We start from the raw sequence: 22,575 nt of genomic DNA on the forward strand, positions 1-22,575 counted from the left end.
TTTCTGGAAGACTAGTCATGGCCAGACACTGAGAGGGAGGTGCTGAGGCTGCTGGAGTCGAACACAGTCTGACAACGCCCAACATGCTCTTCTGCTTTCCAGCAGGCTGAAGCACTGGGCTGAGGCACTCCAGTGGCCACACTGCCGGGTGGAGAAGGATGGTGTATTATATGGCACCAAATTTTTAATGGACCATTCAATAATGCCTATTTTAGGAATTAAATTTTGTCCACTGCAAATCTTCCTAATTATGTAATCATCCTTAAATATTTACAGCTTAGTTGCTTAATATGACCTGCTTATAATAAAAGCCTTTGAAAGCTACTTTGGATTTTGAGGCTTCCTTGTACTGGGAAAATAGGAAAAATATTAAGAGAGAAACAATGATAATAATTGATAGATCTACAGAAAACAAACTTCTTAAAAAGCAGACATAATTGTAATTAGTATATTCGAATCGTTTTGAGCCTGGATCTAGTCTAAAGCTAAAGATTAGAAGTCTGCAACCCACAGCAAGCATGCCAGGTCGGGGTAGAGGAGCTCAGTGAACCAAGGAAAAGGATGACCAAACACTCAGGCCTTGGAATGAAAAGTTCCCAGTCCCTGGAACTAGACTCTGAGATGCTGCATTTAGACTTCGTTCTTTCCACTGTAGACAGGAGGCCACGTGGAGGAGAACCCCTGGCTCTGGGACCACATGCTAACAGAGAGATATTGTCTCTCTTCCCCTGGCTGAGTTCCCCAAGGACTTGGTTGTTCTGATTGGATAAGAAGCTTATCCCCAAGTGGATGACTGTGGCTTGGGGTGAGTACTGAGTAACTGACTTAGCTTGGGTGTTCCTCCTTCCCACAGGAGCCTCATGACATAAAGTTTTTTTTTTTTTTTTTGAAGAAAGGTAAGTGTGGGATGATAAAATGGAAAACTAGTACGCTTATCATTTATAAAGAATCTATAGGCCCATGTGCTTTATATGTATTGTTCTGATTAATTACACATATTTGGGGATTATACTGTAGTATCATGTAACACAGGTATTATTATAACCATTTCTTGGACTGCAGAAGGGTTAACTAGATTTCCCAGTGATGTACAACCATATTAAGGTACATTTGAAATTTTGACCCACATGACCTGATTGGAAACCAAGTTCTTTTCTTTCACAAAGTCATGGTACTTAAAAAAAAAAAAAAAAAAATGGCTGTTACTTTATGTAGATTTATTTATTAAGGATGGAAAATATGTGGTATATATATTTACAGTCCAAATTCTGCACCCATGCAGGCATTACTAATTGATTAAAGACCCAGAATTCAGCACAGAGCTTTCAATTAAGAGAGGCTGTCACATAAGACTGAAACTTAACTGTAACAAACACAGCGTGTATTAGGATTTTGTCTCGAGAATACTAACTACTTTAAACTTGAGAATACTACCCTTCTTTAACTACTAACCCAAACCAAGTCATCTTCCTGTGATTTGGAGGCATTACCCCACTTGATGATTAGGGCAGTAATAAAGGAATCAGTACGAGATTTACGAGAAAGTGCAAACCCCAAGCCATGGCAATACTTTATTTTGAAAAGCATGTAACCATGGACCTTTCATATTGCTTATTGGCATTTCGAATTTTAATGATGTACCTGATTAAAAAATAATTATGGAATTCTAAAAGAGACTTGGCATATAAACTAGGCCAATAATTTGCTTCAAAGGTGACGTTTTGCTTGGTTTCTCTTAACTACTGAGTCATTCATCAGAGAAAGTATGAGACTACATGTGGATAAGGCAGAAGGCAGAATTAAAGAAGAGTGACGGGGTGGGTGAGGATGTCCTTTGAGAACAGGCATACTGACAAGGTTCAATGCTAGACAGGAAGTGAGGAAAGACAAGAATTGGCGATTATATTTGAGCAGACAGCCTCGGGGGAAGGGAGAAAATAGCTTAAAGCTATTAAACCAATCCAAAATATGAAGATTTAAAAAGATCTCTTGAACTAAGATAAGCATTATTTTCTTTATATGAACTTGAGTCCAACGGATATATTTATTTAACTATAAATATAAATTCTGGCACCATGTGACCAGGATTTTAAAATAAATCAGGAAAAATTAAGGAAATGGACAAAGATAAATGTAATAAAATCTGTCTGCCTCTTCTTTTTGTCCCGTTTGCTCTATTTTTAGTGAAAACCTATTTTGCTGCCAGAGTCATGTTTCTTTGTGAGCATATCAACTTTTGTATTCTCCCAGAGTTGTAATGTTGAGTATAATAGAGAGGTGGGAAGTAAATAATGGGGAGTACAATTTTAACACATCTAATAGAATGCAGATTTTTCTAAAATAAAAAACTCTTTCAATGCCACTATGTCATGGCTGCCTAGGTTAATAACAATCTGTTCGACTTCATAACTGAATCATGAATTGCCTCTTCTGAATAATTAAAAAAGTTTTTTTTCTAGAAGCATTTAAGCCCGTTTGACAAACATGATTTTTACTAAAAATGTTTTTAATAGAAAACTCAGACTCACCAGGACATACCTCCTGATGCTCTACCTCCTCTCTGCCTTTTACCTCTATATTGTCACACTTGCACGTGCTTCTGATTCCTGGCAACACCTCCCCTCTTGATCACTGTTACTACATCCTCACTCATAACTCTGTAGCTGAAAGGCAGCCACCACTGGTGACACCATTGGGAAGAGAATGGCAGAGTCCCAACACTTTCAAGATCCATGTATCAAAAACAGAAAGAGACAAGATGTGCTTACGAAGACAGCATTAGAGTCAGGGCACCATGAGAAGCACTGGGCCTGGCTCTGAAGATGGGGGAAGGGGCTGTGAGCCAAGCAGAGTGGGTAGCCTCTGGAAGCCGGAAGAAGCAAGAAGACAGGTCCCCTCTGGAGCACCCCACATATTCCTGTACTGGGTCAGTAAGGGTCATGTTGCACTGCTGATCTCACAAACTGCAAGATTAATCTGTGTTCTTATAAGCTGCCACATTGTGGTTTTTTGTTATGGCAGTGGTAGGAAATTAATCTCCTGTCTCTGATGAACACCTTCCTATCCAACAAATTGCATGTCTGATCATAATAAAATAAAAATGCAACCACATCTTACCATAACTGTGTTCATTATAGCTTGGAATTAAGGATAAGACTCCTAAAGAAAATATGAACCCTGAAGAAAGGTGGCTGAGACTCTTCAGGATGTTGATTTTTCCACTTCCATTGTCCATCGACGCTTATTTAACACATTCGTTACACTGCGAATCTGCTGCTTTGCCACTGGGTAGCTCTGCCTGGTTCTGTCTGCCTCCATTCATTGTCATTTATGGTCCCTACGCCTGGCTCACTGTCCTCAAGCCAAACAACTTGCCTTATTCATAAGTAAGCCAGTAGCTCATCACCTCCCACGCATCCTTAGGTTTGTATTTCCTGAGGAAAGTGGTTCAATCAAGCATCCTGAACAGAAGGGTACTCCATGCACAGACAGGTAACTAATGAAATTTGAGAGGGAAAGGTTGTGGGTGGGTGGCACCTGCCTACATCTTTAGGAGGCAAGTCTCTGAAGCACAGAAGCCTCTTCTTCTCTGACCAAGGTGTCTTCTGGGTCCCAAAATTCATCTGAGTTTACAATCGACAGTGTCTGCGCCATCTCTCTAGGGCTGCAAACTCCCTGAGGACACGAAAGAGACTCTATTCTTCTTGGATTCACTTCTGTGTTGAACTAATTACAGTGCCTTCCACAATCTCAATCAGTTCCATTGTCTAAGCATACAACTTGGGTGTTATCTCGTGTCTCAGTGACAGCATTTTCCCCTTTTGGAGTACAAAGGCGGGCTGCCTGACTTCAGATCCGAGTTCTGCGACTTACTGGGACAGCTACTCAGCTCCTCCTATGCGTCTGTCTAAACATCAGTAATAACCAGTCCTACTTCAGGTTCTCTAAGGATTAAATGAATTCACATGCATAAAACCCTTGTGTTTACATTATTATTAGAATTTTCTCAAAAATCTTTACTCGAGTACATTTGGCACCTTATCTTGGGGCCCAGCGCAAGGCCAAGTATGGGCTTCTGCTTCAGCCTGGCTGGGTTTAACACGGTTTCAGCACTACCAGCTAGTGGCCTTGGGCGAACTACTTAATCACTTTGTGCCCATTTTCCATAAAATAAGAGGAGCCATTCCAATATATATGAGGATTAAATGCCAGATTAAAGAGCTAATAGTAGTTTCTGGCACCTTAGTAAATTCTCAATGAATGTGAGTTTTAATTAGGCATGGACAAGTCCCACTTATGCACTGGGGAGCATGTGACATGTGAGTAGTTTTCCCATCATTCACTGAGAGACAAGGCCAGGGGCAGCTTGGCTCACTCCTTGGCCAGGGGGTTGGCAGAGATAGGGATGGAGAGGTAGGGATGGAGAAGTCTGGCACGAGCACTCCCAGTGTGAGGACAGTGAGACCCCCCAACCCCAGCAACACCTAAGGATCTATACTGAGCATCATTAAGCCACTCCCAAGCTACCAGGTCACAAGATTAGCAGGTGCCCCCATTCTTCGCCCTTGGCTTTACACCCCACGATGTGGCACTTGTACAGCAAATCCTTCCATCTCCCTCAATGCACACAGAGCCCCCTTAGCCACCGTCAATCTCCCAAAGGGGACCTTTTCTGTGGCAAACAGCAAGGGTATCATCAGCTATCTCGGCCCCCAACTGAAGGACTGATATCTTTTGTGGCCATTCTTCCTGCTGCTCTTCACAGTCTTACTCCATGAGCCACAAGGGGAAGCCAGGAAAACATTACTGTCCTTTAAAGGATGTGATATGCTAAGCTGTAAGGTCATATTACTGCTCTGAGACAGGGCAGACAACCAATTTATATGCTAAATATAAGACAAAGACACACTGTATACCCAAAGGAAGTGAGCTGGCATGACTGTGGTTTGCCTGGCGTGGATGGCGGCACCCAGTGGGTAGTGGGCCATTGGTTACCCTGGAGAATGGATCAAACAGCAGAATGAGTGATGACAAGGTCTGGACCACATATTCAAACATTTATAAGCAAGTTCAGGGAGAAGCCCCTCTTCCTGAACATAACATCCAAATACATTTTCCTTTGTCACATATATAATGCTTTAAATGACAGGAGTCTGGACAAAGACACACTGACCTTGCATAACTTTCCACTTTCAACATTTCCCATTTTCTCTACCACTTGATTTTGCTAGAGGTTGTTGGTCTAATGCATTGTGAGGCCTGACAGTGGCAGGCTGCACATCAGCTCCTCAAGGATGTCCACATCCGAATCCCTGGAACCCAAGAATGCATTACCTCAGTTGGCAAAAAGGACTCTGCAGAGATTAAGTTAAGGACCTTGAGATGGGGAGATCACCTGAGAGGGTCCTAAATATAATTACAAAGGTCCTTTTAAGAGGGAGGCAAGAGGGCCAGAGTCAGAGAGGGTCATGTGGCCATGTAAGCAGAGGTCAGAGCATGCAGGGCCATGAGCCTAGCACTGCAGACAGCCTCCAGGAGCTAGAAAAGTCAGTAAGGTTCTTCCCTAGAATCTCTAGAAGAGACGCAGCCAGAATGACCCAGTTTGGACTTGTAACCTCCAGAACTACAGAAGAATAATCTGTGTTGCTTTACGTCACTAAATGATGGTGATTTGTCACAGCAGATATAGGACACTAACACACTCAGGGTGAGGCATCAGGACACTATGTACTCCCTGTACAAAGCAAAATGTAAATAAATAATAGATGTCAGAATAGCATTAACCAGCTCCTAACCCATGTAGCATTCCAAATAAAATAAAAGTAATGATATTGAGGTTAATCTTTGAACTCTCCAATGAGTTATTTTGAAAAATTTAGAAACTGTCACATCTTAGAATTTAGCCGTTTAAATCCTACCATGTTTCTATCTGTTATGAGTTTCGTGCACTTTGTTTTTCCTTTATTTGCGTCATTCTCCTTCTATTCAAGAGGTCAAAGTTTGTGGTCTAAAATTATCTCTCCTTGCTGTGTGAGAGCCATGCCTGGTTGGGACAAAGCTCTGCTGTGGTTTCAGCTCCCAGCTGTCCCAGGGGGCTCCTTAGTTAAGGCTGCTTGATTCCAGGGTGGGAAACCGGCTCTGGCTCCCAGGGCTGCGGGGTGAGGCACAGACAGACAACGCTGCTTCCCTGCGCCACGCCTAACCCAGCGCTGATGGAGTCAAGGAGCGCAACCTCCAGAGCCCTCGTGGGGACATGAGGACCAGGGGTTGTGAGCCGGCTCCATAGATGATATCACTTTGGATGTGCACCTCTGAAGGAAGAGACTTTCAGAATGGAGGGTCCAGGGATGGCGTGGGGAAGGGCTCCCCTCACAAGCCTGGAACCCCATTCTTCAACTGTAATTCTAAGCAGCTGGTTCTCTTCTGATTTTCTTCTAGTCAAAATGACACAAAATCCTTTTACTTCGAGTTTAGCACTAAACCAATTTAAACTTTGACTCCAAGGCACAAAACCTTCTCCCTAATCTAAATACCCTTTTGTCCTGCCCATTCTTCAAACACCAAATCTTTAGGAAAGTTTCCCGGACTGCTCCAGTTCAGAGAGCTCTCCTACCCCTGAACACCCACAATACAGTCAAGTGTCACTTAACAACACAGCAACTTTCTGAAAAATGTGTTGTTAGGTGAGTTCATCATTTGCAAACATCACAGAGTGCACTTATACAAAGCTACATGGTAGAACCCACACTATGCTGAGGCAATCTGGTATGTATCTTCATATATCAGGTCCATCATTAACCACAATAAGAAGCAGTGCATGACGGTATTTGATTTCTTCAGCTTCTACCAAGTGAAACCAAATTTCTAACCTAAAATCACAATCTAAAAGCCTTACATATATCAAGTGTTAGGGTCTCAGATCACTTTTTTCCAGAGAAAAATAACAAAAATGATCAACCAGGGTTGACATCAAGAGCTGTGCAAGTTGTACACTGTACAACTTCAGGGGCCTTGCTCAGGGCAAGCCCTGCCACTCACATTTATTAGTTCATGCCACCTTCAAGACAGTACATGGCGCATACCAGGAGGATCAGTTAGTTTCTTTATTCCCCACAAAAACATTATTATTTTCATTTTATATGTCGGAACATTGGAGTCCCCACTGAAAAGAGGTTAGGTGAACTGTACAAAATCACATGGTTGGTTAGTTGGGATCCATATTTAAAGCTAGATCTATTCAATATCCTAGATATTTTCAAAAACAACAATGACAAAAAAAGAATAGTGAAATAGTTATGGACAGTGTTGTTATAAATAAAGCATAAATAATAAAATATCAATTTATGCATTTTCTTGGAAAACAAGTAAAAATAGCTGCTATTGATGAAATGCTTCCTATAGAAAGGACTTGTCTTCAAGTACTGAAAGATTGATACTAGGCCTCTATTCTGTATACCTGCTTCAGAACAATTCAAAATAATGGAACCACCATTTGACCCAGTTATCCCACCACTCCGTGGTTTATATCCAAAGGACTTAAAATCAACATACTACAGTGATGCAGCCACGTCAATGTTTACAGCAGCTTGATTCGCCATAGCTAAAATATGGAATCAACCTAGATGCCCTTCAACAGATGAATGGATAAGGAAAAATGTGGTATATAAATATTCGATGGAATATTACTCACCTTTAAAGAACAATGAAATTACAGCATTTGTTGGTAAATGGATGGAGTTAGAGAACATCATGTTAAGCGAAATAAGCAAACCCAAAAAACCAAAGCCCAGATGTTTTTTCTGATATGCAGATGCTAATTCACAATAAGGGGCAAGGGCATAGGGAAGAATAGAGTTACTTTATATTAGGTAGAGGGGAGTGAAGGGAGGGGAAGGGGTATGGGGTAGGAAGAATAGTAGAGTGAAACAGACATTACCTCATGCACATAAATGACTGTGTGACAATGTGATCCTACAATATGTATAATCAGAAAAATGAGAGATTACACTCCATTTATGTATGATCTATCAAAATGCATAAATACATTCTACTGTCATATATAACAAATTAGAACAAATTAAAAAATTTAAAAAAGAAAAAGAGCAAAGAACAAAATATATTGTTTCTCAAATAAACCATTAAGAAATCCTATTTCCAAAAATCATCTAAAAAATGCCTATCCCCTATCCCTGTTAGGCACAGTGGTGCACCCCTATAATTCCAGCAGCTCAGAAGGCTGGGGCAGGAGGATCACAAGTTCAAAGAGAGCCTTAGCAACTTAGAGAGGCTGTAAGCAACCTGGTGAGATCGTGTCCCAAAATAAAAATTAGAAAAGGCTGGGGATGTGGCCTCGTGGTTAAGCACTCTTGGTTCAATCCCCAGTACCAAAAAAAAAAAAAAAAAAAAAAAAAAGAAGAAAAGAAAAGGGAAAAAAAAGCCCATCCCAACTTAATCTCAATTCTACACCCTATAAGCTATTTGACTTTTTGAATAGGTATAGATACAGCAGGAAGAAAGGTAACTCAACCCTGGTGAGTAATAGCATGTCATATGAAATGTCGTTCCAGAGGGTAGGAGGCTTAATCTGCATGACAAAAAGGCATGTGTGATTTACTGTGGCTAAATGGTTGATTAAACATAGTGCTTCTATCCATTATTTAAAAAATATTGGGAATTAAGACTGCTTAGAAATGCAAATTCCTACTCTATTTTTGTGTCTAGGTAAATCATACTGAGCATATCTCACTTTATTTTCTTCCCTGCAAAATTTGCTGTGACTCTGAGTATTTCTTAAAGTGAAATCTTGTAAATATAAATATAAATATTAGTAACTGCACCCCTTTAGTATATTCTGGAGGTGTTTTTTCATGCCACTGAACTTTTTTTTTTTTTTTTGGTGGTGCTGGGGATTGAACCAGAGCCTTGGGCATGTGAGGCAAGCACTCGCCAACTGAGCTATATCCCCAGTCCTGCCTCTCTCTCTTACAGTACTTCTTAATAGCTATTATTGTCTTCAGTTGGTTTCATTGTGATTTTCTATTCATGTCTTTCTCCTCCATCTTTTGAGTTAGATGGTGAATTTGTGAAGCAATGTGTTTTATTCATCTTTAATGCAATTATTCACTTAATCTCAAATCTTCTATGGAATAATCAGTATGACACACACTGAGATCAACAACCCTAACCATAACAGTTACTAGCCTATAACAGAGGCTTAATAAAAGTTTATTAAACAAATGTGAGTTTATCACCAACAAAATCTTAAGAAATGGAAAGATTTGGATGAATTCTGTCAAAAACAACCACCAGATTCATGAAATTAAGTACAAATGTCTGAAAATATTTTATATAATACAATGTGACCTTGCCAGGGGCAGAGTGAAATATGCCCTCATATTGTCACAAGACACTGAGGATGTACCAAGAATATATCTGCTGTGTGAAATATGTCAGATGATGGGCAAAATGTTCTACATTGTCCAACCTCAGTGGTATTGATTTCCTTCACTGGATCCTTGATTTTCTTAAACCTAAGCTTGCTTGTTTTTTTAACTGTTGTTAATCCCAGTTCTTAATTATTCAAACTGTGAAAGGATTCTCACTATGGCTGATTTATCCTCTTCCCCCCACCTGCACGATGATCAATAGCAAGATGACTTGGGCAAAGCCCTCAGGGTCCATTTTAGATATGGTGACAAATAAGGACTATGCCTGATTTTGTTGTTCCGACATCTCTGTGTGAACATGACTTTTCTTGATGTGGGCAGTAGTGCACACCTGTATTCTCAGCTCTTCATGAGGTTGGGGTAGGAGGATTGCAAGTTCAAGACCAACCCGGATGACAGTGAGACCCTGTCTCAAAATAAAATAAAAAGGGCCATGGACATAGCTGTGGTAGAGTGACTGCTTAGCAGATGCAAGGCCCCAGTATTAAAAGAACAAAGAGAGAGAGAGAGAGAGAGAGAGAGAGGGAGGGAGAAATCATATTATAATTTCAGTCTCCTTTTCTGAACTGGCATGATTTTGTCTAGGAACTGTCAGATCCTTTATGTGAGGCATTTAGAGGATAATTATCTACACTGTCAGGAGAGCCAATTAATGACATCATGTGGTTCCCTGCCTCAGATAGTTCTGTTTCCTTTGCTTGTATCCATAGTAAAAATAGAGGGAAAATTATAAATAGGATGAATTTCTTTAAATCCATAAGACTTCTTTTCTGACAATCATGGACTTATCAGCAATCATGTTTACATGTGAAAGCCTCAGCAACTTGATACTGCACATAATTTTCTTCTTATGAAATAAAAAGTAATAACTATAGTATGTGTAATTTTGAATTACATCTATCTGAAGAGAGCAGGGAACATATTTCATACTATTTCATTCAGCACTGTTAACAGCACAGTGTTGGAAATAAACCTAAGCAGAAATTCTTGCTTATCTACTGTAATCTCTCTCTCAAAAGCTAAATGATGCATCAGAAGTATGATATGAAGTTTAATTGACACTGAAAAGTAGAAAATATCCAGCTGTTATATTCTTAACTGTCATAGAAAGTTTCATATAAGTAAAGGTAGGAGCAGAAGAATTCAGCTGACGTGTAGAACAATGCCAGGCCACAGAAACCTGATATTAACCTATCACTTGCAGATTGAGAGTTAGAACATGGGGCAATGGTGTGGGCAGATTCTGTAAGATACAGTACAGGAGGAGCCAGGCTGGTGAATAATTGATATGTGCCTAAGATTAGCAAAGCTCATTTCTAGGCTGCTCTGTGGTGGCAGCAAAGGCTCACATGAGCAAGTGAGGAGCCGACAACAAGCACATCAAGCAGCTTTGCAGAGTTCCATCACAGTCATCGCCAAGAACGGTATTAGAAGAGTGGAAACGTGGAACAGCCTGGTGTGCAAAAAGTTACATGGACTGTGCGATATTGCTAACTAGGCGATAAAAAAGACGGTTAAAAGAGATGGCGACATGATGTTCATCTCCATCCGAGTAGCTCACTGAATACGCAGAGCTGCGCTGCAAGATACTTTACTTAGATGCAGAAATTGTGTCCCAGAGAGATCAGAGACTGGGCTGTGGTCCCCAGGCTGGTACAGAGCACAGAACCCAAGCCTTCCGCCTCACTGTCCCCTAAAGATAAGCCCCTCTTTACATTAATTAGCTTCAGAGGTGTTTGCATGTCAATTCTTACTTTGATATCACTTTTACTTTAAATATTTTTTAAAGTAATGGACATGATAATTATACATATTTGTGGAATATTGTGTGATATTTCAGTGCATGTATATGATGTGTAATGATCAGATCAGGGTAACCTGTAAAACCATCACTTCAAACATTTATCATTTCTTTGTGTAGGAAACACTCAAAATCCTCTTTCTGCAACAGTTATGTAATACCTTCTATGCATTAAAAAACACAAGGCCGCCAGGTGCAGTGGCACATGCCTGTAAATCCCAGGTTGTGGGTCACAGACAAGAGGATCATGAGTTCAAAGTCAGCTTCAGCAATAGCAAGGCACTAAGCAACTCAGTGGGACCCTGTCTCTAAATAAAATACAAATGAAAAGTGGCTCAGTGGTTGAGTGCCCCGTAACAGCCCCCCAAAAACCAAAAAACAATACTTAGCCTTGCTAAGGCATCCCTCCTCCCCTTTCCAGCTAAATAGAGTTCTGTTTGATTCTGCAAGTAAAGATATGGAACACATCTTAAAAATGAGTTGTCTTACACACATGAACATATAAATACATGTACACTGTAAACACACACACTGGAAGTAGTAGGGTTGAATCCAGGGCCTTGCACATGCTAGGAAAGTACTCTACCGAACGACCTCTCCAGTCCTTTTTACTTTATTTAGCAACAGAGTCTCACCAAGTTGTTCAGACTGGCCTCAAACTTGCCATCTTCCTTCTTCAGCCTCCCAAGTCACTGGAATCACAGGCACGCTCCACCATACGAATGAGGGTATTAGAAAACATTTTTAAAATGAATTTTTACTTTTATTTATATATTGTATATATATTTTCTTATAAATATATAAATGCCTGACTCTTATATTTAATGTAGATCAGGAAACCTGACAAGAGATCCAGGTCACGGCAGATTCATCTTCACCTGCTACTACCTGTTGGACTTCACTGGTTTATCACACTACCATCCCAGGACATAGAAGTATGCTGAGTAAACAAAGAAAATCAAATGGAAAATTAACAATCCATTTCCAGCTTGAAGCCCTAACACTACCAGAGAGTTTACAAAGCTATAGGAGCTTTTATGCCAAGTATCTATTAATATTTAAGCACGAAGGAAAGGGCTGGAAACCTGGCACTGCTGTGTTCCTTTTCAGTTAACCTTCTTTCAACTCTGAGTTCTGTCTGAAGGAAATGAATTGCCATATCTGATAGTGACATTCTCCAAGTGTACCAGGCATTAAAATAAGGATTGGCATCTAAGAGGAGGCCTCAAAGTCTTCAGATGGTGCACGCCACCAGCAGCTCAGAGCAGGATTACACACTTGAGTGTCTGCCTGGTGCTTTGTTGGAGTCTTACTATTTGCTCACTTTACAAATATCCAATTGTGTATTCATGGGCACCGCTGAATTGCTATATTTCCCTGAGGTCCCAATGAGGAATTCAGTGGTGAAAATGGCCAATCTGCAACATTCCTACGTACTTGGAAGGTCTCTCCATACTGACTTTCCTTCCATAACACATAGGCAGATGGATATCTGCAAACCTTAGGAAGGGCTATGTACCAACACACTAGCATGCATCACATGTGGTAATAGGCATGCACTTTCAAAAGCAGAATTACATATTAAGTTGAGCAATATTTAAAAATAGCAAGGGAAATTGTTTTTAATATGATATTCAAGTGTGAAGGATGAAATGTCATTTATCTAGCGTCTGTTAGACGCTAGATAAATTCTGATTTTCCCCTCAAGTCCTCTGTCAAGAATGAAAAAACAAGGGCTCAATAATGGCATCACCAGTCGGGAATGAGTGATTTGGCTTTAAGGAAAGAAAAGTGCATTTGGAAGTTGGGGAAAGGGAGGAGCAGCCAAAGCGGCTAAGGAAGTAGTGATGGAGGTGGCTCAGCAAGGACTGTGAGGAGCCCCGCTGTGACTCTCAGCCTTTGCTTGAATGTGGCCCATGAAGAAACACTTCACAGAGCTCTTGGACTCACAGGACCCACGCAAATGGATGATCTGTATGGTGTGCACGTGCTTCTGTGAGCTCACATATACACACAGCCATATGCAAACAAGACGGAAACAAAAGTTCCACACAACCACACTAAGCCTTGCTAAGCATAAGCCACTTGTATTTTCTATGCTATTCTACTCCACTCCATTCCTATGTCATTAAAAATGACGATTATACCCCTCCAGTGAGTCATAATACACTGTGTATAAAACAGTGCTCAGAAGCATCTGAATTTCTATTTATTTGATTAACTGTACATGCTAAGTAGAGTATGGCATTGTTCACTCTGGGGAAAAAATGAGTTTATACATTATAACTTTTACATATGGAAAAATATTTAAGTGTTTTTCTGCAAATATTTGCCTATGAACAATTTATATCAAAAACAATTTTCTAAATTAAAAGAGGTGAATAAAAACAAAAAGTTAACTGATGTGGAAGAAACTTGTGGGCCTCAATGACTAATAGATTCCCCCCTCTTCCCCCACCTACCTTACAGGAAAAGAGATCACTGTGTATGAAACTGCTGGGCTGACCCAGAGCCCGGATTCAGACCCTGAAAGTGAGCAGAGGAATGATCCCCTGCCCTAAACATGCCTACATTTGGAGTACAATGTGCTTAGTTAGAGTCCCATGGTGTCTTTCTCCCACCTATCCAGGTGTACATACTATTTTGCATGGAAGCAGAGAGATCTTCTTTGAATGAAGCCCTTTCCCTTTCAAAGTCATTAACAATCTTTGACCAAGGAAGGCTACGGAAGAAAGGACAGAGTTGTCTGAGGGAAGACAACTGAGGTGGTAGGAGAAAATGGGGTCAAGGAAATTGCCTCTTTACAAAGGGTTAGGCACTCGAGGGGATACTGGTCTAAGTCCATGAAGTACCTTATTCTAGAATCTGTCCCAAGGCAGATGGTGAAAGGTGGCACGATGATGCTTTCAGACTGTGGATGAAATCAAATGCCACTGGAACTCTGGTGACAACACAACTCTGAGGGCAGAGACATCTACATGGGCCCCTTGAGGAGCCACTGAAGACTGGGAGAGCCAGCAGGACCTGGACCAGCACAGTGCCAGTGAGCTGCACTGGGAGTCACAGGGGCTCTACTGGGCCACTCCTTCATACCTTCCTGAACTTCAGCAAGTGGCAGGATCACACCACAGTCCCAGCCAGGCAGTCATGGAGCTCCACACCACTAGGTTCCAGCTCAGCCAGCACACCCGCCCCACAGGAGTAGCGGGGCATCCTGTTCCCTAGGACCTGAGAGGAAGGGCAATCAACAAAGAGGCCTAGGTGGCCTGGCTCAGGGACGGCTTTGTCTCTAGCCTTTCCCAGAAGGCATCACACCTTCTATCCTTCTCCTTTCGGGGAGCAGTATGTGGCTCTCTGCACCAAGGTGCACAGACAACATTAAAGATTTGCTAAAACTGTTGTTATGCTGATGGAGGGAAGCAGGGGCGGTGGCGGCAGCACCTGGGCCAGCTGGGCATTACACTCCATCAAGCCAGCATGAACACCAAGACTGACCTCAGGACAAACAAGCCTGTGACTTACTGAGGGTGTGGGTGCCAGTGGTGCTGCGAGGACAGCCCTAACTGTCCTCTTTAGGGTTGTGTTTGGAGGAGCAGGATGGTAGTGCTTATAATAACGAACCTGGACATCCCAGTTTCTTTCCTTTCTTTCTTCACTGATTTACTTATTGACAAACATTGATGCAAAGTTAAGAACAAAACATAACTCAGTAGTTATGAAATGTTAAGGAGAAAAACAAAAATCGTAAGCAATACACCCAGATAAATGCTTAAGGGTAGCAAATGGGAGGTATTACAGAGTTGGGTTCATCCTCAAAACAGTTCTCTTGCCAAAAACTAGAATAGGATATGAACTGAACCTCCTCTCATTTGTCACCTCAAGAAGCAAGATTAGAAGGAAGCAGCCTTGCAGAGAGGGAAAAGGGAAACAGAAAGCGAGAGAGAAAGTGTAATCCACAAGCGAATCCACAGCTGCAGCAGGCAGCTCACAGAATGTTCTGAAATCTATGTGGTGTATCAATTTATGTAATACAAGAACCGTTAATGACAACTAAATCCTTCAGTGTGAATCCAAAGCCATGTGAGATGGAGATGTCTCCTACAGCCTGCCATAAAGGATCGAAGGAAGCTTCAACTCTGCCACAAAACAAACCCACAGAAAAGGAGCAGCAGATCTGAACTATACACAAGAAAAGGGTTACAAGCAGACTGGGCCATGCACAATTTCTGAACAGCAACAGCCCCAGGACCACAAGGTACCAGGACACTAAAGGAGAGGCAGTATGAGGCGGATTGTGCCATATATAATTCAGTCTTTCTCAAGTCAAATCTTTACTTTTCCTAGGCAATCTGTACTGAGGAATGCCTATAGGTTGTTTTACAGATTCCCAAATTCCTATTATGGTGCAGTGTCCTAGACAGGGCAGATCTGATGAAGAACACTAATTTCCCCTTGGCTACATCTTACATGTGGTGCCATCTTACATGTGGTGCCAAGGACTGAGAAATGGACTCTGCTTCCATGTCCCCAGTTGAATAGGACAAGTAAAAACTTTATAAAAATGACAAGCTACAAAATTTTGCAAGTCTCATAAAAGAAATGCAGCTAAAGGACTGTGGGAATTTGGAAGAAGATAATGATTTCTGGCTGGAGGAAGAAGCAGGGAACGTTTAGAGGCCAGAGGCTTCGTGGCCAAGAAAGTGTAATACAACAGCTACAGGCATGGGCTCAAGGATGAGACAACCTGGATCTAAGCTTTGGTTCCTCCAATGATCAGCTGTGTGACCTCAGGCAAGTCACAAAACTGAACCGTAGTTTGGAAAGTGGTAAAGGCAGATAAGAATTACATGTTCTCCAAAAATCAACTCAAAGTGGATAAAGGACTTAGGCACTAGAACAGAAACCCTGTGCCTAAGAGAAGAAAAAGTAGGCCCAAAGTGCTACCATGTCAGCTTAGGAACTGACTTCCTTAATGAGACTCCTGAAGTACGAGTAAAATTAAGAATCAATAAATGGGATAGAATCAAACTAAAAAGCTTCTTCACAGCAAAGGAAACAATAACGTGAAGAGAGAGCCTGCAGAATGGGAGAAGACCTTTACCACATGCACCTCAGATAGAGCATTAATCTCCAGGATATATATATAGAACTCAAAAAACACCAAAAAAACAAATAACCCAATCAATAAATAGGCTAAGACTGAAGAGACACTTCTCAGAAGAAGAAATACAACAGATCAACAAATATGTGAAAAAATGTTCAACATCTCTAGCAATTAGAGAAATGCAAATCAAAACTACACTGAGATTCCATCTCACTCCAGTCAGAATGGAAATTATCAAGAATACAAGCAATAATAAATGTTGGCAAGGATGTGGGGAAAAAGATACATTCATACATTGCTGGTAGGACTGCAATTTGGTGCGACCACTATGGAAAGCTGTAAGGGAGATTCCTCAGAAAACCTGGAATGGAACCACCATTTGACCCAGCTATCCCACTCCTTAGTTTATATCCAAAGGTATTAAAATCAGCATACCACAGTGATACAGTCACATCAATGTTTATAGCAGCTCAATTCACAATAACTAAACTATGGAATCAACCTAGGTGCCCTCAAACAGATGAATAGATAAAGAAATTATAGAATATATACACATTGAAATATTACTCAGTCTTAAAGAAGAATGAAATTATGGCATTTGCCAGTAAATGGATGGAACTGGAGACTATCGTGCTAAGTGAAATAAGCCAATCCCAAAGAACCAAAGACCGAATGTTTCCTGATATACGGATGCTAATGTGGGGGGAATAGTGGAGAGTTCTAGGAAAAAATAGAGGTACTCTGGATTAGACAGAGAGGAGTAAAGGGAAGGGAGGGGTTTGTCGGTAGGAAAGCCAGTGGAATGAATCGAACATTATTACCTTATGTGCATATATGATTACATGACCGGTGTAACTCTACTTCATGTCCAACCAGATAAATGAGAAGTTATACTCCATTTGTCTGATGTGTCAAAATGCATTCTACTGTCATAAACATAAACATAAAAATAAGAGTTACATGTGCTCACCTTTCATTAGAACACAACCTCACACTTAGGAAATGTCCCCAATTAACATTTTAGCTGTTTTTGTTAAGAGGAGGACTTTGTTGAGCCTGCCTCCAAGGCTAGGGTTGGTTTTGATTTGTGGAAACAGGAAGAGCTATTGTAGGGGAAGCTATGATGAGCCATGCCACAAGAGGGTGAGTGTGTGAGGAGCTCTACCCTCCCTTCTCCCCTCCACCCTCCTGCCCTGTTAAAGCAAAGACCATGCTATGGTTGGTGAGAAGTGCCCAGTGTCCTCATGTGACCTCATGGCAGCTCACACCTCCTGTGCATGTGAGTGAGGGCAGGGGTGAGCAAGGGGGGTGAGGGTGCAGAGAAGGACTCACCGCATTCCACTCTGTGCACTCAGGCAAGCGAGTCTTTAGTGACGTTCCTATTGTGGCCCTGCGGCTCCATCTACCAATTCCCATGATGCAAAACTGAGCACACTCTGTATACTTACTGCTTTGGCTCTGGGCTCAGAGAGGAAGCAACTGTTGGTTTGCACAGCATCCCCTTTAAACCCACACTTGGTGATTAGTCTCCCCAGGCTGGGCTTGCTCCCTCCCTCTCACTCCAAAGAGTTGCAGACTTAGAACGAGTGAGTTTAAAAAGCTAGAGCCTCTCATTTAGTCACAGCTGGGAATGGGTGGGAGGTTCAATAGGGCGACACTGGGATGGCTTCCAACTTGAGGAGACCCTGAGCCTGGGAAGCAGGGACTTCAGAGGGTGAATTCAGTCAACTCAGATCTGTTATCTATTTCCGAAGGGCATTAAATGTCAAGTTAAGATGTTTTCTTTTTCTTTAACCCCCTCCCAACACAAGTCTGGACATTTATCAAAGCAAGAGTAGGAGTATTTCACAGAGCCCTTGAAAGTCTCTGGTTCAAATCGACTCAATTCAATTCATATTTATTGGCCTGCACTAGTGTTTTTAGGTCAGTAGCATTCTGCTAGGACACAAAAGTGCTCATGACAGTCTCTGACCTTTGCTGTTCCACCTCCTATTTTCTGAGAAAAGAGAGTTAAGCACATAAACTAAATTCTTAAAGCACAGTAATTGCGAGCTCAGACTTTGGAGCCAACTACTATGACATGGTGCGAATCATCTAATCTTTTGGTGCCTCAGTTTCTTGATCTAAAAAAAGACAAAGCTGTTTTAACTCATGAAGCTGTTGTGAGGCTTAACTGAGTTAGTATTTTCAACACACTGAGAACAGACCACGGCACAGAGATTGGTTGTGATTATTGTCATCCTAGCTGCAAGCGATGCAGTTTTAACACCTCCACATGGGTACACCACCAGCTGCAGGCGTATCTCTTCCTTCCCAGCTGATACCCGAGGTGCTGGCCATGTCACACCACTGAACATGCTTTTCTTTCCTCACTTTGGAGCAATATGGCTTTGGTGGCACCAGAGCTAGTTCAAATCCCAATTCCACCACTAGTTGACACATTTAACATAACTAGCACTTATTGTGTGATATATATAACTAGTGGTTTATTTGTCTGTTTCTCTTCTACAGTTGAGATCTTAAACGGCCCCCAAAGGTCCATGTGTTCAAGATTGCTCTGCAGGTAAGCAATATTTGGAGACCCTGGAACCTTTAAGAAGTAGGGCCTGGGGGGAGATCTTCAGGGCATCGGGGACTGTGGGACACTGCTTCCTTCTTCTTCCTCTCTTTGGCTTCCCAGCCATGAGGCAGGCAGTTTGGCTCTGACACATGCTTCTGCCATGATGTGCTGCTTCATCGTAGGCCTAAAGCATCTGGGCCAACCAATGAAGGACCGAAACTCCTAAACTGTGAGCCAAAATAAGCCTTTCTCCTCACTAGGTATTTATTATAGTGACAGCAAGCTGACTAACACCCTTCCCAAGTGGACTGTGAGCCCCTCTGAGGTAGAGAGGATGTTTCATCCATCTTTGGGCCTCGGAGAGCCTGGCTCAGGAAATTCGTTTAGTAAATGTCTGCTGAGGGAATGGATGGAGGAACACAGGATGTTGCTAGGAGAGGGAACACTGCAGAAATGTGTGAGCACGGCATGTGCAGGTGGTCTGGTTGGCGTGGGTGAGGAAGCCTGAGAACTAACCCCAGAGCATGTGTTGACATGGTGGATGGCAGGCCAGTGTTGGGATTCCAACAAGGGCAAGGAGAGTCAGAGAAGGAAACCCCAGGTTGACCAGGAGGGGAAAGCAAGGGCCATGCCCAGGAAGCACAGAAGAGGAAGATGGCAGAGGTTGGTAATTTGATGAGGGTGGGGGAAAAATGAAGTCCTGAACTATGAAATGAATGATGGCACCAGGACAAAATTTATGGAGAAAGATGAAAGTCTTCTTCATAAGAGGTCTGCTTCAGTTCTTTAAAAAATTATTTTCCATTAAAAAAATTAGTTTCTTTCTATTTTTTTTTTTTTTTTTTTGGTGGTGCTGGGGATGGAACCCAGGGCCTTGTGCTTACGAGGCAAACACTCTACCAACTGAGCTATATTCCCAGCCCCCCACTCTTATTTCTATTCTTAAAAATTTAGAACTGGCAGAAAAGTATAAAGAAAATGGAAATTACGTGTAATCTGGTCATTCCAAGATAACTGTTTCTACCACGTTGCTGATTTTCATTCAATCTCTATTCAATGCAAACATACACACTTAATGACATTGGTATATTACTACAGTGTACCAAGAATATATATCAATTGTACACATTTACAAAATGGCACTTTAGACAAAAATGACATTGAACATTTTTAATAAACATAAACACTTTCAAAAAATACTGAACACATTTTAATAGATCCTCTTCTCCTGATTTTTTTTTTTTGGGGGGGGGGGGAGGATGTTTACTTGTGATTGAACCTAGAGGTGCTATATCACTGAATGACATCCCCACTCCTTTTTATTTTTTGAGACAGGGTTCCACTAAGTTGCTTACAGTCTCACTAAGTTCCTGAGCCTGGCCTTGAACTCGCTATCACTTTGCCTCGGCTTCTTTAGTCTCTGGGATTATAGGTTTGTACCACTGCACCCAGCAGTCTTCTCCTAATTTTTAATGTCAGCATTACTGTCATCATTATGAATCATAATTTACATTCATTGCTTTGAGTGATATTCACTTTCTCATGACTACAAATAATTCTGCAGTGAACAGTCATATATAAATTTTTATCAGCACTAATTATTTCCTAAAGACAGATTTCTGCAAGTGTACATACTCACATTTTCACACGTTACTTTGACCTATTGGAAGCTCTCAGTGCCTGTTGCTCAATAGCTTTCCAAAGGCTGACTCTCATCCTCCTCCCAGCAGCATCTGAATGCCTCCCTGAAACCTGGTCTATGTTAAGTCTTATCTTTTAATAAGCAGAAACTTTCCTCATCTTATTTTAGTTTGCATTTCTTTAATTACTAAAAAGAATGTCTTTTTCACATTAGCCTTTTATGTTCCTCCTTTCACGTTTATTAGCCATTCATTTGCCCTATCATATCTCATGTCCATTGTTTTATTGAGATGGCAGGTTTTTTAAAACTGATAGACTTCCTTGCATATTAATTCTTTGCCTATCATCTTTGTTGCAAATATTTTCCTAATTTGTTACTCACACTCTATTATATTTTTGGTAGATAAAAATTCTATGCAGTTAAGATTATCCATTTTTCTTTTGCAAGTTTCCCGTAGATTTCTATGCCTCATTAGACTTTCCCAAGACTAAGCTTGGCTTTTATCTATATTTTCTTCTTGATTTTATGATTTTGTTTTTTGCTTTTAATCAATCTTGAGTTTAGTGCATGATGTGATGTAAGGGTGTTGGACCCATGCAAAGAATCTATCAGTAAGTAGCAACATGCGAGGCACTGAACTGTGTTCATCTTTAAAACATGAGAGTGGATAAATGGACCAGGTATTAAGAACCAGTATAGAATCGCATTTGCTTTCTCCATTTCAAGACAATATCCTATGGATAATTATAGCATGTGACAGAAAAATGAGTGTTCTGATTTCCTACCAAAGCAAGTCTCTAGAGAATCAACTATTAAATGATTGTGCCTTTTCCTCTAATTGTTGAAATCTGGCTGCTTTGAGCAACAGGCGTTCACATTGCTACAGAACCAGAAAAGGTCACCGAAGATGCCAGCTTCAGGGGTGGGCTGCCTCTCGAGACGAGAGATCCCATTGCACATGGGATTCTCTTCCCACCTCACTGTACTCTGAAAGGAAAAGAAGAATTCAACTCCAAGGGCACTTTAGCACATAGAAGATGATGAAATAAATCATCACTATCATAAAGATAGCAAAAGAGTAAAGCAAATGTTCACAAACTTACAGTCAGCTGATTATTTTAACTGAACTGAGGAATGATTGTGCTGGGCATCAGCTCAATAAGGCTCTTACACACATGCTACATTACCAGAAGGGCCTTTAATCTCCCTAACACAGTAATCTCCCAACATACAGTGATTTCAGCCCAGAATGATCTAGCACAGATAGTTTTCTCATACTGATTTCATTTTATTATCTTGTCCTTAGTTCTAGCAAATCAGGATGGGACGTGTGAGAACATAGGAGGTCAGTGACTTGTGAAGATTTGAGTTTGTAGGTTCCCAACTGTCTTTTCTTCAGTCATGTGACCTCAAAAACTACTGCAGGGCTGGAGGTGTAGCTTAGTAGTAGTGTGTGCATCCCCAACATGTGTGAGGCCTTGTGTTTGATCCCCAGCCCCACAAACAAAAACAAAAACAAAACCCCAAAACCAAACAAACAGAAAAAAAACCACGAATGGATGAATGGCCTGGAATAGTTAAAAAATCTACAGATCACAATACGGTGACCTAAGATAAGACATTCAACCTTCTTGTATTTTAAAAAATATTATTTAATTATGGTATCATATACATAAAAATTACCATTTCAACCAGTTTTAGCCTTACAGTTCAGCGGCGTTAGTGCAGTTGGACAGCTATCATGGCCTTCCATACACAGAGTTCTTTTCAGCTTTCAAAACTGAAACTCTGTGCCCATGACGTAACTCCCTGGTCCCCTCTCCCCCAGACCCTAGCAAGCTCATTCTACTTTGTGTCTCTGAATTTGATTCTAGGTATCGCATATGAGTATTTGCTTTTTTGTGACTGGCTTTTTCATTTAGTATAATGTTTTTAAAATTCATCCATGATGTAGCATGTGTCAGAATTTCTTTAAGGCTGAATAATATTCCCTTGTATGTATATATCACACATTGCTCATCT

The 22,575-nt window shown here is 41.1% G+C and overlaps 2 long non-coding RNA genes across 2 annotated transcripts in view; both read right to left on the reverse strand.

Moving 5' to 3' along the window:
- Window positions 1–17,874, reverse strand: part of LOC306659597 — a 108,100-nt gene extending 90,226 nt beyond the window's left edge. The window contains exons 1-2 of the long non-coding RNA XR_013763346.1: window positions 17,173–17,874; window positions 14,341–14,475 (exon numbers count right to left, since the gene is read on the reverse strand). This is a non-coding gene — a long non-coding RNA (uncharacterized lncRNA). The remainder of the gene's footprint in view (window positions 1–14,340; window positions 14,476–17,172) is intronic.
- Window positions 149–2,615, reverse strand: LOC306659599. Its single transcript, XR_013763348.1, has 2 exons — window positions 2,539–2,615; window positions 149–829 (listed from the first exon to the last, which is right to left on the reverse strand). It is a non-coding gene; the product is annotated as an uncharacterized lncRNA (long non-coding RNA).
- Window positions 17,875–22,575: the final 4,701 nt, after the last annotated feature.

The sequence above is a fragment of the Sciurus vulgaris genome (genome assembly GCF_902686455.1).
Source record: "Sciurus vulgaris genome assembly, chromosome: 4".
In the NCBI taxonomy this organism is placed as follows: Eukaryota; Metazoa; Chordata; class Mammalia; order Rodentia; family Sciuridae; genus Sciurus; species Sciurus vulgaris.